Source organism: Cebus imitator, unplaced genomic scaffold (assembly GCF_001604975.1).
Source record: "Cebus imitator isolate Cc_AM_T3 unplaced genomic scaffold, Cebus_imitator-1.0 Scaffold152, whole genome shotgun sequence".
In the NCBI taxonomy this organism is placed as follows: Eukaryota; Metazoa; Chordata; class Mammalia; order Primates; family Cebidae; genus Cebus; species Cebus imitator.
Window position 1 is genome coordinate 4,077,935 of NW_016107467.1, and position 18,650 is coordinate 4,096,584.

The window sequence follows — 18,650 nt, forward strand, 5'->3', positions numbered from 1 at the left end:
AAAAAAAAAAAAAAAAAAGATTCCATACTTCATTTAATACAGGTTTCTTCTTTTCCTCAAAATTATTATACATCCCATAAATATATCTTGCAAAATTAAGTAACAATTCACTTTGAGGTAGCTATAAATCTTGCAGTTTTATAACATACAGAAAATAATTAATACAGAATCTTGAGAATTACTTAGATTTGGTTTCAAATCCTGGGTTCAATTATTAGGAATTAGGTTTATAATTCACTCTACCGCATTTCCAATGTTTAAGAATATAGGGTTAAAGACAGGGCTGACTCAAATGGCAAAATATTGGCTTAATTTAGACTTCCCTAGAAATTATGAATGTTAAAGGATGTTGAGTAGGATTTTGTGTTTTGTTTTTGCTGTTGTTACTCTCAAATTGGTAACTAGAGTTCATAGTTGCATGCAGAGATTAGCCTAGTATACTACTTAATAAAGACAGAAGTAAAAAATTATGGCCAGAATCCTTTCTCAGGAGCTTCTTAAGTGTTAAAAGAAAAAACATAATTTCCCCAACCATCAACCAGCTGCTTTGCTTGTATACAGAAAGTTTTGGAGGCAGGAAGGAGGAGAGTAGCTCTTTGAAATGTTCTAGCCTTGTGGAATGTGCATCATTTATGATCAGATTTATGATCAGATTCCTTCTACAGCACTTTTCTCATCTCAAGTCAAGTGAAGGGGTCCAATTTAATCATTTGTACAGACTGGCACACATGAAAGAAGGAGACTGGCAAATATTCCATTTAGCTAACTGAATCAGTAATGAACTTCCCAATCTGTTTCTGTGCCAGTGTTGGGGACATAGGAGAAAATTAGAGAGAGATGGTAGGGAGGGCCAGTGGAGCGTCTGCATTCTCACCTTTGGGCCCACCTGGAGTACATGAATGTTCTGTAGATAAAATAGACCCAGTATTTTTTTTTTAAATGGAGTTTTGCTCTTATTGTCAAGGCTGGAATGCAATGCCATGATCTTTGCTCACTGAAACCTCTGCCTCCTGGGTTTTCAAGCAATTGTCTTGCCACAGCCTCCCAAGTAGCTAGGATTACAGGTGTGTGCCACCATGCCCGGCTAATTTTGTATTTTTAATAAAGATGGGGTTTCACCTATTAGTCAGGCTGGTCTCAAACTCCTGACCTCAAGTGACTCCTCCCAAAGTGCTGGGATTACAAGCATGAGCCACCACTCCCAGCCAAAATAGACCCAGTATTAAGCAGTGGGCTTGAGCTCTTGCTGGGGGGGTTGGTAACAGGGTACAGTGACATCAGCAGTGAGAGGCAGTGAGATCTCCAGGAAACTGGAGGAAGGTGGAATGAAGGTGATAGTAACTGAGACCTGTGTGGGACCTGACCCAGTAGGGGACCAGGCTGGAAAAGACATGATAATTCCAAGGTGACAAAGAGGAAAGGGGAATCAAAAAAGAGGCAACACTCTTCATTTCAGCTTCCTTCAGCTGTAGTTCTGGCCAGAAATGGGAAAGAGGGGAAAGCATTTAGAATCAAACTGAGTTTTAGTGAGAGACAGTGGCTTGAAGTTTATGGAAGAATCAAATGTCATAAAGTCATGGGGAAGGAGAATTTGCAAAAAAAAAAAAAAAGTGTGGAAACCATGTTTGAAGAAAAAAAATGGAACTATTTCAGGCTAATGTTTTGCTGAGGTGAGGGTCTTTGATAAGCCAGTTACAGCTGGATTAGAGAACTCTATGAGGCTTACATGTTATTTCCCTTAATTTAAACCCTGGGACTCAGTAATTATTTCTAACCAATCAAAGGCAGAGAGGTTGAAAGGGAGAATACAGAGACCTGATTGCTGTGTTTACCACCTGGACCTGGAAGCACTGTCATTGACAGATCCCAGGTGCAGGCAGAAAGGGCAGGAGGTGGGGGTGCATAAGAATGAGCCTTGCCTTGTTTTTGAAATTTCCATTGAACCAAGCTGATTAGACATCTACCTGTTGTTCCAGTTACTATTACTGCATAAAAAAGTACCCAAAATTTGGTGGCTGAAAAAAATCATTTCTTTTGCTCATGATATTGTGGATTAAGACTATAGAAAGCGAAGTTCTTGCTAGAAGTTTTAAATGCAATTGCAGTCGAGGTGTTAGCTGGGGCTACCATTATCTGAAGGATCACCTGAGCTGGGTGTTCAACATGGCTTCCCACATGGCAAGCAATGGATGTTTGCTGCTAGCAGGGAGCTCAGCTGGAGCTGTTGGAGCGCATACCCATGTGTGACCTCTCCATCACAGCAGTCTCAGGGTAGTTGAACTTCATGCATGACTGCTGGCTTTTTCAGAGTAAGCATCTTAACAGAACCAAGAGGAGGTAGAAGGCTTTCTTTGATCACATCTCAGAATAATTGGTTACAAGTCCATCACTAAGGCCAGCCTGAATTCAAGGAGAGAGGCATAAACCTCATCTCTCAATGGAAAGTTGTCAAATAATTTGTGGATGTGTTTTAAATTTATCATCCTATGAAAAGCCAAAAAAAAAAAAAAGCCCTCTCCAATCCAATAACCATTTCTTATATTTTGGCCAAAATTACATTTTCTAAGGATTATGGGGAGGGGGAAGAAAAGTTTTTGTGAACTTGGGCAAGTCATTTTAACTTACTGATTTTCAGTTTTCTCTTATCAAAATGAAAGCAAAAATGCCTATTTCATCGTGCTATTGTTTAATTATGGGTGGCTCATGCCTGTAGTCCCAGCTGCTCAGGAGGCTGTGAGGCAGGAGGATTGCTTGAGCCCAGGAGTTGGAGACTGCATTGAGCTATGATTACACCACTGCACTCCAGCCTGGGCAATAGGATGAGACCCTGTCTCAAAAAAAAAAAAAAAAAAATCATTGCTCTTTCATAAATTTAAATGCAAACAGTGTCTAATACATAGTAGCTCTTATTATTTAGTCCTACTAAGTGGTGCATCCAAAGAGAAATTCTAACAAGATATAATGAAAAAGATTTGTATATTGGAAGCTTTCATTTATGAGTGAAGAAAAACTGCTGAAGATTTATAATTTTGAACGAACATTGGCATAAATAGAAAGCCAGCTTGCAGAGCAGAGAAGGCTGATATTTTTATGCTAAGCTGTAGAAATCAGGAAATGTGTGATAGGGTTATCTGACAAATAGATTTAGAGAAGCCACAGAAAGAGGAAGGGGAAATCAAAGTGAACATTGATAAATGTGGGTAAGGGCATGGTGTGTTGGGGAAGTGTCATACTTCTTCCATTTAATACCATGTGATGTTTGAAGCACTCTTATGAAAAGTCATCTTTCATGTTAAGTGGAGAGCATGTATTTGTAACATTTCTATTTGGTATTTGTAGCATTTCTATTTGGTAGTCATATCTCTAGTTATTAAAAATCACATTGTGATAAAATACTCTTTTGATACATGCTGACTAAAATCGTATGGTAGACATTTTCTGCCATGTAGCAGGATTTAATAGATTTGGGAAAATAATATTTTTATATTTCTATTATAAATAACATTCATATAAATAATCTTATTAGTTGCTATCAATACAGGGAATTCTTATTTACATTAATTAGTTTAAAACTTTCATTGTTTTTGTGCTTTACTCCATAATCTTGCTACTGTTGAAACACATTACACTTGTGTAAGTACATGTAGCAATGCCAAAAATATTGGGGTGCCTACTCCGTACATGGGTTTACATTGGTTGTTGTAGTTATTGCTTTATTTTATTATTACCTTCTGCTTTTTTCATATTTGCAGGCACACTATTGTCTTCTTCTAATTCTTAAGTGTAGCGACAGACGTATCTCCAATTCATAATTTTGTGTTTTTTTGTAGTCCTCTCATTATGGTGTTCTTTGTTGTTTTTGCATAGATTTTACGGCCTTTTCCAGGTTTTAGATTTAGTAGTAGCAATACTTCTATTTCATCAATTTCAATGCTTCTTTCAGAAATGTTTCAGAAAGGCAAGCTCCATTCTTAATGAGAGACTATGTTTTGGTTCTTTGAAAATAGGAAATTGAATGTGACCCATATTCTCTCTCAGGTAGCTTATAAAGTATGTTAGTGTATTAGTCTGTTAGACATGACATTTTCAATTGCAAGAAACCTAAAGCAAAAGGGAATTTTAGGTCTTATAACTAGAAATGCTGTGGAGTTGTTCACATTGTGAAAAATAAGTTACAGGATTAGGGAAGAGTTTACGTTCAAATAGACAAAGCAGCAATTGAGATATTTTGTATTGTAAATTCCAAAGGCGATCATAAAGATGACTACTTAATACCTGTTCCCAAATGGATTCACCCTTTCATTCATTCAGTCTTGCATTCATCCAATACTTACTGAACTCCCATATTTGCCAGCTATTTGGTACTGGGGTTAGAGAGGTGAATAAGACCAAGTTTTGTTCTTTTGGGAGCAACAGTGTAATCTAGGGAGATAACAAATAGCCAAATCAAAGAAGAAATAATGAAGTGTCACATAGTGATCATTCCTATTAAGCTGGTGTAAGTTGGTTTAAACTACATGATCAAGGAGGATCTTTCTGAAGATCTTTGGACCCAAGTGCCTTTGGACTCAAGATTTGACTGATATCTCTGTGAATATCTGGGAAAGTCTTCAGGTGAAGGGCACAGCAGGTGTAAGACCCTAGTAAAGTGGGAGCTTTGCAGTATTTCACAAACAGTGAGGAGGTGGGAGTAAATTCAGCACTTTATGAAGTTTTGGGCATTTTTCAGTCTTGTTGGTATCAGTGAATGTGTGATAGCTAGAAACAGGTCAATAAATTATTCATTATCAGAATGATTTGCTGTTTCTCTGCCCACATTATTGCACCCTTGGGAAGTGGTTAGTTTGCCCACCTGGGCCAAAGGAGAGTTCCTTATCCAAGAACCTAAATCAATATGTTTCAGTTTAGCTGTCTTTTTCCACAAGCACTTAAGCTCTTTAATTCCATAAAGATAATTGTCACTCCTAGACTTAATCATTTTTCTCTAATCCTCTGTGTTATCTTCTTTAATCTTATTCAAGACTTGGGTCCTCCAGCTCTTTGTTGTTTTGCCATTAAGCCTTATCAATATTTGCTTGGAGCTAAATTTAGTATATTCACATTCTTCTTTTTCTATTCTCTCTCACTTTTTTCTGTGCAAGTACAAATGTAAATGTCACGAAATTATCAGAATCTTGAATTTTGATGTCAAATTCATGTTTTTTATAATAATGACTTTTAAAGAAGAAGGATATATATCTCTTATGAATACTTCTTGCTTTTAATTTATGATATTTCTGCCTTTTAAATTAGAGGTGGTAGGATGGTGATACATCTATGTGAAATTTACTTCTCTGCTAGATGTTTTCTAACTACTCCAATCTACTCTTGCCTATACTGTAATTTTCCATGCTGTACCCAGATAATTCTTTCTGAAATACAAAGCTGACCACAGCATCGTTGTGCTTAAAAATGTGTTGATAACTTCACATTCCCTTTTGGGTAAAGATCAGCTCCATACATGGCCTAAAAAGTCTCAATGAAATGAACTCAACAGCTGGCAGTCTCCACAATGACCAACTCCCTCCTGGCTTCACCAGCTTCCATTCACCGACATTCTTTTCCTCCTTACTGTCTGTTCTCCATGCCCTTCTGAAAACAGATAATTTGCATGTACTCATTTGTCATGTTCACTACATTTTTTTCCTACTTGACTGACTAACCTATATACCCTCCCAAATTTCAATTCAGTGATCACTTCATGACAGTTATCATCTCTAGGCAGATTGTTAAAAGCAGATCTAGAAAGAGTACCACATGCAATTTCTGGTCACTCTAAAACATTGCATGTGCATACACACGTATACCACCCCACACACATTCTAGGTAATATTCAGAAATCTTACTGTTTTAATAGAAATGTGTTTAAAGTTGAACCATGCTCAAAAAAGAACATTCCAAACTATTAAGCTGACTAAAAATGTCTTTAGATAAGCAGCATACATACACCCACTGTTCAGATTCGCTAAATTGGAAAAGAACTGGTTTTCAAGGTTATTAACCAACAATATTCTAGTCTCAGATGCTGTACTAGAATGTTCTGGTGCAGTTATTGTTTGGTTTAATTTTTTACTCTAGTGAGCCATAGACTGACACATTACCAATAATTCTTTTCATTGTAAGCAGCACATTATTTAGTTTTGAATGTTCCTTGTGTGATGCTTGAAATGTAAATAGAGTAATTTTTACCATTCTTCAGGAGCTTCTAAGTCATTTATAATTGGATGATTTTTTTCCCACAATTTGTGAAGTACAAGGTGTATCTGTCAAAACTGATTTTCTCTCTTTGTTTCTTTTATCTATATCATGGCTTACCCAATTGCTAGTGTGCAAGAAACATTATTGATGTCTTATTGAATCCTTTCTGTATATACTACTGTGATCTTGGTGGCGTCTTCATTTATTATTCTAGTGGACGCATATAACTTACCCTCAGTATTTTTATGAGAGAAGAAGCAATATCTTCTTTTTCTAAAAAAATTAATTTAGACAGTATGTTCTCTTAGCATAAATACCAGTGTGGTCCTCCTCACCACTGTAACTTCAGTGCCTAGCACAGCACCAACACACAGTTGAAACTTAATTCCTGAAACAGCCCGTGGTTAGGGATAGTCTACCTTTTTACTAGTGATGAAACTGCCCCTTAAAGGAATGAGGGAGTGATTGCTCAAGTTTACACAGCTGCTAAGTGGTAAGGCTCAGGATCTTAGTTGCAGTGTGGCTTATTATCTAGCATCTGCTAACAAGTTATGAAGGCATTTTGCTACTTTAAAATAATTTATTTATTCAAACTTCCTGTGTACTGGTCAGATTTCCATTGTCAGATTGAGAAAATAAATCACTCATTTGCAGGACAGTAGCATACATCTTACTTGCATTCCAGTTGTGTATGCATTCTTTTAAAGTTTATAATATTATTTTCCTGTTCCTATAATATTATTTTCCTGTTCCTTATAATATTATTTTCCTGTTGCTGTATATTGATGGCAACAGTAGGCCTAGGTTTTCCACCTCTCTATAGAACAAAGCCATAGCTTATAAATTGTTTTAATTGCTACCTGGACTGACATTCTTTTCTTATCTTTAGTAAAATATTTACTGCTTTGTTGCAAAGAAAGCTAGCAGATGGTTTTCGTGACATCACAGGCAGGAAAGAATAGGCATATAGGGTCCACGTGTTTTGCCTTTTTTCCAAGTGTCTAACTTCATATATTCATGAGAATTTTGAATGAGGAAGTCAATAAACTTGTCATTGTTCTATAATGAGAAATGTTATTTGCTGAAAATAAAGCCCATTATTGTGTTCAAAAGAAAAGATCTCAGTCTGAAAAGAATGCTTGTGCAAGGATAAACATATATGAAAAAGAAACATAAAATTTAAATATTATTAGCAATCATGACTGAAGATATTATTAATTGCATATATATATATATATATATATATATATATAAAATGTGCCAAGCAACTTGCTAAGTAGTTTATATTGTATCTCATTTTATCCTTAAAACCTTTTTACAGATAAAAAAAAATTGAGAATTTGAATGTTTAAGAAGGTAATTTATGTTCCAAAAACTAATAATTGGAGGAGTTTGGGTTAAAGATTTGTTGGACTCTGAAGTCTAAATTATTATTCTTTATATTATTCTTTTAAAAATCAAGATAAATATTTTATATTCATTATCATGATTACTTTTACAATATATTTTCCTGCCTGTCTAAAATTCTGTTAAAGACATCATGTCTGTTTAATTTACCTCTATATTAAAAGTAATGTGTTACACCACCAATCTTACTGTATATATGATTTATGTCCATTGTAGATACTTAATAAGATATATTGAATGAATCATCTTGCACTTTGAAGGTTGGGGTTGCCACAACATTAACAGTGTTATAGCCTTTCCTCTCAGACTTTTTAGGGGAGTTAGAGATAGGAAATGGCAGAGTTTAGCCTGCTTGGAAGAAAGGCGGTGTTTCATAAAGTTTGCAGCATCACTGGAATCCAGTGACTCAATTGTCTTTGACCATTAGGTTTCAATAAGAGGCAAGAAGAACTTAAGGAAAATCTGATTAGAAGAGTTATACACTGATCTCAAAAGGGCTTCAATGGCAGCATGACATGGAGATCAAGAGTATGGGCTCTGGGCCAGATTATCAGGGTTCCATTCCAAAGTATTCCACTTATTAGCTCGTAATTTTTCAGACAACTGCTCTGTACCCAAATGATCTCATCTGAAAATTGGAGATAATGATTATACCTACCTCATAGGATTATCATTAAGATTAAATGAATTACTGATAAAGTACTTAGAACAGTGTCTGATACACAGTATGTGTTACATAGTGTTTGTTACAAAAGTATTCATTCTAAAAAGTCATTCTAAAGTCTCAAAAGTATTCATTCTAAAAAGTCGTATAAACTAAATGCTTATAGATTAAAAAAATATTATGCATCTGCTTGGAAACTTAAAGTTATTATTTGATAAAAGTTAAGATGTTCTCAGTGCTAGAATTATATAATAATGGTCACATCCTGGAACCATAAAGTCATTCTTAAGGAAATATATATTTAAAAAGCAAAATGAAGAGCTAGAAATGAGTAGCTAGTATACAAACTACGAAACCAGAGGATAATATTCTATATCTGTAAATACACATAACATTAATATTCTTAATTTGATGACTGGCAAAAGAACACAGCGTTGAATCTCAAATATTTTCTCTTTCGCTTCTCTACCACATTCGTTTCCATGTTACTTTTATCCTTTTCATGATGATCGATTGCTTACATTTTAAACTGTAATCACTGTACTGCAATTTATTTCTCTTACCTTATACTGGAAAAAATGTGCAAAAAAAGTGACATTCAGAACTTACAGGCCATTTTTATATCAGGAATTCAAGGAAAATAAATATTTATGTAACTTTATTTCTAAGTGTTACATTTGCTTAGTTTGTCTTTTCCCTATTTTGCCTTTTCCCTATCTTTGGCATGACATTTCGAATTGTTATTGGAAAGAGAATCAACCCAGAAATTAGGAAAGTTAGCCAGTGACACATTCCTTTATTATATGATGTAAAAGTTTTATTTTGCTCTTTTAACATTTTTCTTTTCTGTAACAAGAAGTTTTATGGTTACATTTCACAGATTTTGCATCTGTGTATGTAACAGAAACATAAAATGTAGTTAGCATTTAGGTATTTGTATTTTATTTTACTAGGCAGGAATGTGGAGTGTGTTTGTGTGCTTGTGCATGTCAGCTGGAAGGAAGTGTGGTTGCCCAGTACTTCCTCAACTCATGACTGAAACTTTGTTCCAGTTCAAGAAGGAAATAAAGAGCACTTCAAAATATAATACTGAATACTTTATTCATCTGCTCTATGGAAATCAGGCCAGGAAGCAAATTAAAATTACAAGAATATCCAAAACAGAATTATTTTGCTTGCTGTCTAGGTATTTGACCACTGCCTTTTATGATTTTAACCTTTCTAGACATTCTCTTTGGGGACGGTTTTCCTTGTGGTCCATAGGAGATCCCACTAAAATCATTTACTAGATGTTGCAGATCTCCCCACAATCCCCGTTGTGCTAAGTGGTGACTAATCTGGGAGCTGTCATGTTTGGAAAATACTATGATACCATGAGTTAATTTCATACCTGTCATGAGAGTTTGCATGGGATCCCAGGGGACTAGTGGTATGTCACACACTGCTGCAAGCATTCGTTAATACCTTTCAAAGCAATGACCCATGGCCAAGGGATCTTGTTGTAACATATGGCAGCACCTGTCACCAAGTTTCATGACTGGCATTAAATTAACCTGTTTTTCTGTTTGATGTGCTGCTTTCTTTGCATTATCCATAAAAAGGATGAGGATAAATTGGAAGCATTTTACTCTCCCTTTCAAGAAGCATAATGGTGGATTTGGGATACTGGACATAATGAATAGACAGTGTCCTTGTAGAAGATCCACACTGCTATTCAATAAAGGTGGTGTTTTATGAATTTCTGAATGGCAGTCTGAAAATCTCACACAGGAAGCAATGTTTTAGTTTCTGAACTCTGTCAAACCTAGATGTAGAGTAAGAAATGACATTTTGAACCAGATTGTGGAAGAAAAATCCAGGAAGCATGAGTTTCAGATGTGAGTTTGCCCTTGCCTTTCAAATAGCTTCAAGAAATCTTGAGCTTCCTCTCACCTATATTTCTCATGCTCAGATCTTGGTATTCTAATGGGGACACACAAAAAAGGGACCCACAGAAGAACAATATTCAGAATGATGCTGAATATTCAGTATCTGTGAAAAATAGACTAATGGGATTTAGACTTTAAGTCTTAAAGCTGCAATTTAGCAGTTACTTTCAAGGATAAAGACTGAGAAGAATACAGCCCACCATTTATATATGGCTAATGGCTTTCTACCTCAGTGAAATAGTAAGTTTTTTGATCAAATGATTTCTCAATAAAGTATCTGGTTCCTTGCATCACTTTTATTTTTCTTTTTCTTTCTTTCTTTTTTAGTCTTCTTATATATCCTTTTACATAGACTTAAGCTTCTTAAAATATTTATTTTAATGGTGGAGATGCTGTTTTCTATAGCTAGTCTCTTTCCTTCTTTGTCTTAAGATAAATGCTTCTTAGATTCTGTGAATTTTAAAATTCATATACAACAAAGAACAAAGATAAATTTAGTAGTCTTTTTCCTTTTTCTCACTACCAAGTCTAGGGAACAAATAGTGTTGTTCTTCTACAATTTGGACTGGTTGCTCTGAATTCGGGAGTAATCAATTTTTCCTGGCATTTCTTAAATGGTCTTTTTTATTCACTGAATCTCCTTTGAAAGTATAAACATTAGTCCTTGTTCTGTGGTTTTGGAAATTGATGGCTGCTGTTCTCAAAGGATAGTAGAGTTGGGATGATTGAAGGAGTTGAGTGAAACGCTGAACTGAAACAATGGAGGAAAGGGAAGACAGTACCAGGGACGACAGAAGTGCGTGGTGATTGTGAAGTTATCTGAACTAGGGACTGGGGACATACAAGCTGCTTAGACTTGATTAATAGATGGTGCAAAACTGAAATGCTGAGCCAAGGAATAAAATTGCACTTGATAAGTCACTTGAAAATGTGTTAATGCCTTCACTTGACAAGCATTTATTTTTTTCATCCTTGGTATAAAACCACTGTATGAAAATGTAGATCTTTTTTTCACATTGAGTATTTTTTAACTGCTGATTGTGGTTATGTTGGCCTAAAATCAGGTTTCTATTATCCAAAAAGAAAGCCAAAAAGAAAATGAAAAGAAATAAAAATAGGTGTGTAAAGGTAAGTATTTTGGAAGCATGAACCTTCACGTAAAGTGTCATGTAATATCTTTGCTAGGTCAAAATCAAAATAAAATTTAAAACTAAAATTTATATGTAAAATGTTCTTAATAGACTATAGGCATTGATTTTTTAATGCCAGCTACAGTGATAGGAATTTTGTACCTAAAAGAATGAGGGAATTTGCAAGGATTTTTCAGGAGACTGTGGCACTGTCATGGATGGTATCGATACCATTTTCTAAACAAAATACGTCAAGAAAATAATTGAAAATCAGTCTTGTTAATAGAAAACAGTACAATTTGTGGTAAACTGACAGCAAACTGAGGATCCACAAAATAATTTAGATAAGAATTAAAGTGCTGAAACAATTTTATTACTGGTAAATCTGAATTCAGAACTGCTTCTGGTGATTTTGCTACATCAAGCAGGCCCTGGGAAAACCTGAAACTGTTTAAAGGGAGATGTTCAAGGATGGTCACAAGATGCAGGACTCATGAGTGTCCACCATTACAAACTATCACCTTTACTACAGCAACTAAATACCTTTTTCTCTAAGAAGGACTCAGTGAAGGGTAGAGATGAAATAGGAGAATTTTGGTTGAGTGGGTGGGTGGTAAGTTTAATCACTACTCTTCTTTAATGGGTAATAGAATGGAAGAAACTTTCCTCTCTAGTTTTAGAAGTTAACTAATAGTAAGTATCTTTTCCCAAACACATAGACACACTCACCAGACACACAGATACATAGACACACACACACAAACACACACACACACACACATATACAAACACATACTACAACTGTTTGTTACATGATTCCTAATTAATGATATTACATTCTCTAACCCAGTAGTACTTAACTGGGGTAATTTTGTCTCCTAGGGGACATCTGGCAACATCTAGACACATTTTTTGCAAGTAATGACTTCTACTATTGGCTTCTCATGAGTAGAGACCAGTGATTCCCCTAAATTTTCCTACAACACCCAGCATATCTTCCCCACAATGAGGAATTATTCAGTTGGAAATTTCAAGGGCGCTTAGGTTGATAAGCCCTGTAATTGCTCGAAGTAACTTAGTCTCCCTAGTAGTTGCACAGTATGTAATAGTTATTCCTTCGTCCACTGCTACTCCCCACACATTTGCCTACAAGCTTGAGAATTTACATAACTCCAGGAGTACAGTAGAAAGGGGCCTCACATCCAAGTGCTTGGGTACTGTGCTATCTTGTGTTACTTGCCTTCAGCACTGTGATCTGCCATTGGTAAAGTTGTAGTCAGGTTGGTTCTCCTGGACTGCAAGAGTCCAGAAATCTTCTCTTGTTGATGATCCATCACTGTCTTAAAGTCTATTTTACCTAATGTTAATAAAACTACCCCAGCTTTGTTTTGTGTATTTTTCCAAGTAATTTTTTTTTTTAAGACAAAGTCTCACTCTGTCACACAGGCTGGAGTGCAGTGGCACAATCTCAGCTCACTGCAACTTCTGCCTCTTGAGTTCAAGCAATTCTCATGTCTCAGCCTCCCAAACAGCTGGGACTACAGGAACATGCCACCACACCCAGCTAATTTTTGTATTTTTAGTAGAGATGGGGTTTCATTATGTTGGTCAGGCTGGTCATGAACTTCTGACCTCAAGTGACCCGCCTTCCTTGGCCTCCCAAAGCACTGGGATTACAGGTGTGAGCCATCGTGCCCAGGCTATATCTTTTTTCTATTTTTTTTTTTTTTTTTTTTTTTTTTGCATTTGCTCTGTAAATATCTTTGAAACTATAGTTTATCTCTTTTAGATAGTATGCCATGGGTGGTATCTATACCATTTTCTAACAAAATATGTTAAGAGAATTGACAGGATAATGTCTAATATAGTTACTGATAAGATAGAATTGAGGTCTGGCATTTTGCTATTTTTTCTATATGTCTATGTCTTTTTTTATTCCTTCATATCCACCTTCTTTTGTGTTAAATGAATATTTTCTGGCATGTCATTTTGTTTCCTTGTTTCTTTTATTGTATCTTTAAAACTATTTTCTTAGTGGCTGTTCTAGGGAATATAATTAGCATTTTACTAAAATAATCTAGATGAGATGAAAGCTAACTTAATAGTATACAAAAACTTTGTTCTAATATGTACCTGTTATTTCCTTCCTCCTTGGCTGTTATTATTGTACCGATTATACTTTTATACAGTGTAAGCCCATTAACATGGTATTATAATCATTGATTTATATAATTGTCTTTTAATCAGATAATAGAAAAGACTTACAAAAATATTTTAATACTTTTTTTTGTGTAATTTCCTTTACTAGTGTTTTTTTATTTATTTGTATAGATTCAGGTTGACATCTAGTGTTCTTTGATTTAAGCTTGAAGGCCCCTTAACATTTTTGCAGGGCAAAACTGCTAGCAAGAAATTATCTCAGTTTCTGTTTATCCAAAAATGTCTTATTTTTATTTTTGTAATTTTCAAAGAATAGTTTTGCTGTATATAGAATTCTTGGTTGACTGGTTGTAACTGGTTGACTGTCTTTTTCATTCAGCACATTGAATTATGTCATCCAACTAAAAAATGTGAATGGCTTCATAAATCTAGATATCGTCTTTGCACAAGGACCAAAGTAACCTTCTTTGTATCATTTCAATTTTAGATGCATCACCAAAGCAAGCACTCTGGATCCTTTCATACTGCAACAGAAATGAGGAAGGCTTGGGGGAAGTTACTCTTTCTCTCTATATAAATCCTCCCTTTGCAACTTCTCATCTGTTTTGTAGACTATGCTATATAAAATGCAGCACCTCTCTACGAAAACAAAATACTTTTATTTTGTGTCTGGTGATCCAAGTAAAAGCCCTGCTTTGGGGGGATCTAGTGGTTTTCTAACAGCTCCTGCTCAGATTGTTTCCTTGGATTTCAGTTTTCTGCCTCATCACATGCAGAACCATTCCATTCGCATGGTTAATACATCTCTCACTTGACACAGGAATCTTCATTTATGGGAAAGTAACACAAACTTTTCCTTTGAAAAAGATATTGCTTCATGGGGTACATAATTAAAACCTGATGATCACTTTCTCATCATAGCCATTCTCTTCACAAATATTATCAGCATTCAATGCAAAAAATTAGCCTACAGTCTTCCCCTAATGTTTGCATGTATCTTTTTATGTGATCCAACATTTTGCTATTAAATAGAATGAATTCTGTGGAGACATGATTAGATAATAGCAAGAGTGTACATTTCCTGAGATTAGTAATCACACATGGTTTATTTTAGTCCTACATAGAATGTTGTGATTACTATCTTTTTATTTATGTGCACATGTATCTATTCATCCATCCTTCTATTCATTAGTCTTGCCAGCCAACCATCTATTCATCTATCTGTTTGTCTGTTTGTCTCTAACATATCTTTTTCTTCACAGAATTCAATTTCATGTTAGCATATGATAGCTGTCTAATAGGTACATGTTAAATTACTTTCATATGGGAAATACAGACTCTAGTGTAAAGTATTAGCATTACTGAAATTTGGGGTTTGATCATTCATTTTGTGGGGAACTACCCTGTGGTTACAGACATTGGATGCTTAGCACCATCATCCCTGGCCTCTCAATACATACCAGTATTATTCTCCCAATTGTAACAACCAAAAATGTATTCAGATAAAATAAAACATCCATGGAGGAAAAATCCCTCTCCTCCACCCCAGTTGAGAACAGTTGATATAAAAATATTCTTTCCTTCTTTTATCATAATATTTATGATTAAAATGAATATTTAACAATGACTAATTGGGAATTTATTGGATGAATGAATGCATTTACATATATATTTTCCAGAGAGTCACACTCTCGCTCACTTATTCATCCACTCATTTATTATTTAACAAACACTTATTGTGTACCAATTATGCACTAAGCACTTTGCCAGGTAGTGGGGATACATAAGTGAAATATAAGTTTCTGCCCTGATGGGGCTTACAGACTTTTAGTGGGACTAGATAAAAGTGAGCAAACAACTAAACAAAAGGTATTATTGATAAGTATTTTGTCTACAAGAAAGCAGGAATTTATAAGGGAAAAAATGGGGGGGCAGCATTAGATTAGTGGACAAAGAAGAACTTTCTGAGGTGACGTTTAAGCTGAGAATTGAACAATAAGAAGAAAGCAAAGCAAAGATGTGAATAATTTAGTCATTAATTTTTACTTATTTCTTACAGCATATGAGATTTGTGCTAGGAGGGCAAAGGGATGATCATTTGATGGCATATTAACTTGCTTCTCTACTCATATTTGTGAAAAACACCAGACTGTTTGTGTGGAAACTGTTGGGAACTGTTCCAAACCATGTGAGACGCCTGACATTTTTAAATGAGGGTGTATAGCCTGTGAGACGTCTGACATTTTTAAATGAGGGTGCATTGCCCTACCAATGTAAAGCCATTGTTTTGTGGCAATGCCATGAAAATTGGTAAGGCACTGGAAAGCAAAAATGAGACATGCAGACTTTAAAATATCCTGTGAGATAAGAACTAGTGATTGTTCACTAGAAAAGACAAATAAGATTTTTCATGGCATTATATGTCACTGGAGAGATGGTGGTGACCCGATAAAACTGTTCATAGGAAAATCCTGGCCTGATGTATTTAAAATAAAGCAGGTAAATCGTTATTCATCTTTCTCTTTTTTTCTCCAACCTCACTAGATCTAAGGACATTAATCAGACCTTGGGATAATTACATATAGCTGTGGTATGAGTACATTGATTCATTTATAATTCCATTGGTAGTAGATGATACAATTAAGTACAAAATTCTGCAGAATCTATTCTATCATCGTTTGACAAATCAAATAATGTATTCTGGATTTTTATTCTCATGGATATTTCCCTTATAAATAGATGTTTAAAATAAACTATTTTGCATATGCTTGCCTTTTAAAAGTAGGTTTATCCACTGGAAATAAAAAGCTTTTTTAAGCATATTTTTATATTTAAACATGCCTACACATGTTTTCAAGCATAATTGAAATAATTATAAGTTTTGTTATCACCTTTCACATTTTATGCTAGATGCTGGATCAAGTCAAAACTGGAACTGCAAGTCAAACATCTTGATGAAATACAGAATTCTGTAAAGGAAAGAGATGAATTACAAAATAAGATTTTGTTTGAGGAAGACAAAATGATAGCTGGGTGACTTGAGCATTTAAATGAAATCTGATGAAGTCCCTCCCACCAATGTCTCTACAAAATGCCAATGGCTTTTAAAAGTAGTATCATCAGAGAAGCCAATGTATATTTTTATACTGCAATTAAGTAATTGAGTACAAAATTCAGTACAGTCAGTGGGAACGTGATCAGATGAATAAAGGAAGGCAGAGAAGATAATCATTTCAATTCTTTCCATAATTTTGCTTTCTACCCTAGTAGTTAAAATTCACAGGCTCACAAGTCTCACTGGGCTCCAGAGGAGAAGCCTGACTCCTCCACAGCTGTGTACTGTCGGGCAAATTATGAGACTCTACCTCAGTTTACTCAGTTTTAAAATTGAGATAGCAATTCTTGTCCTCTAGAATATTTGCTAGGATTGAATGAAATACTATACATAATATCCACATTACATAGCTGATGCTCAATGAATCATAACTTCATAATCATAGCAATGTTTATTTCTCCTGTAAGTGAACTAAAAACAACAACAGTAATATTCTTTGCCTTCTATGGTCACTGCTAATCATGAAAAAAATATGCCTGTATTGATGCTTAGGAGAGAAAAATGGTTGCAATGAGAGAGCAGTATTTCCAGACTTCTAATGACTTTTTTCAGTTTTCTGCATTTTGTTTCTATTTGGCAGTTTTTTTTTTCTCCTTGTACTTTCATGATTGAGCATAATTACAGTAATGAATTATAAATGAACATAATGTATAATGAACATAATTCATGAAGTTTATTACCCCCATTTTCATAATTCTGATTCCAAGTTAGATATCCCCTTTCAAGATAGGTTCCGTAGCCTCCTGTGTGAGACGTATATGCCCACCCTACTCCAGATAACAGCACCCAGTTTGTCTCCTGCAAGGCACTTATCACAACTCTTAATGTTTTTTGTTATTGGCAAGGGGTCATGATCCATGCCCCAAGAGTGGGTTCTTGGATCTCGCACAAGAAAGAATTTGGGGCGAGTCCATAAAGTAAACGCAAGTTTATTAAGAAAGTAAAGGAATGAAAGAATAGCTACTCTGTAGGCAAAGCAGCAGCATGGGCCACCCAGCTGCTCATACTTATTGTTACTTGTTGATTATATGCTAAACAAGGGGCGAATTATTCATGAGTTTTCCAAGAAGTGGGTAGGCGATTCCCAGAACTGAGGGTTCCTTCCCTTTTTAGACCATATAGGGTAACTTTCTGACATTGCCCTGGCATTCGTAAACTGTCATGGCACTGGTGAGAGTGGCTTTTAGCATACTAATTAGTGTATAATGAGAAGTGAGGACAACCAGAGGTCACTTTCATTAGCATTTTGGTTTTGGTGGGATTTAGCTGGCTTCTTTACTGTAACCTGTTTTATCAGCAGGGCCTTTATGACCTGTATCTTTGCCAACCTCCTATCTCATCCTGTGACTTAGAATACCCATCCTCCTGGGAATGCAGCCCAGTAGGTCTCAGCCTTATTTTACCTAGCCCCTATTGAAGATGGAGTTGCTCTTTTTCAAATGCCTCTGACAGTTTCATTTCTACTTTTCACATACTTATCAATATATAATATAAAAATATAAAATGGCATATATTATATATTAATATATATTATATTTACCATCATTAAAATGTAAATTCTAGTAAGTCAGTGAAGGAGTCTGTCTTGTTCACCACTCTGTCTCTAGACAATAGCTCTGTGCCAGGTAAATACAGACACTCAATAAATATTGAATGTTGAAGAACTTTTCCTGCAAACCATAATGGCCACCTAATAGGTTTACACATTCGATTGTCTTTTTACCTGCTCTTACATAAATTTGTGCTGAGACATACAAGGCATCTGATGTTGTAGTTATTTTTTGCTGTAGTGGTGCTTGGGAAAGATGATTGAGACACCTTTTTTTTCCCATTTATTTATTTTATTGCATTTTAGGTTTGGGGGTACATGTGAAGAACATGCAAAATTGTTTCATAGGTACACACGTGGCAGTGTGATTTGCTGCCTTCCTCCCCATCACCTACATCTGGCATTTCTCCCCTTGCTATCTCTCCCCAGCTCCCCACCCCCCACCATCCCTCCCCTATTT

At 35.3% G+C, this 18,650-nt stretch overlaps 1 protein-coding gene and 1 non-coding gene across 7 annotated transcripts in view; one reads left to right on the top strand and one right to left on the bottom strand.

Annotated features, from left to right (window-relative positions):
• The window catches only part of CHL1 (cell adhesion molecule L1 like), a 203,184-nt gene that overhangs the window by 65,285 nt on the left and 119,249 nt on the right, over positions 1 to 18,650 (top strand). The gene's annotated exons all lie outside the window — the stretch shown is intronic.
• Positions 13,931 to 14,032, bottom strand: LOC119473378. Its single transcript, XR_005202584.1, has one exon. It is a non-coding gene; the product is annotated as a U6 spliceosomal RNA (small nuclear RNA).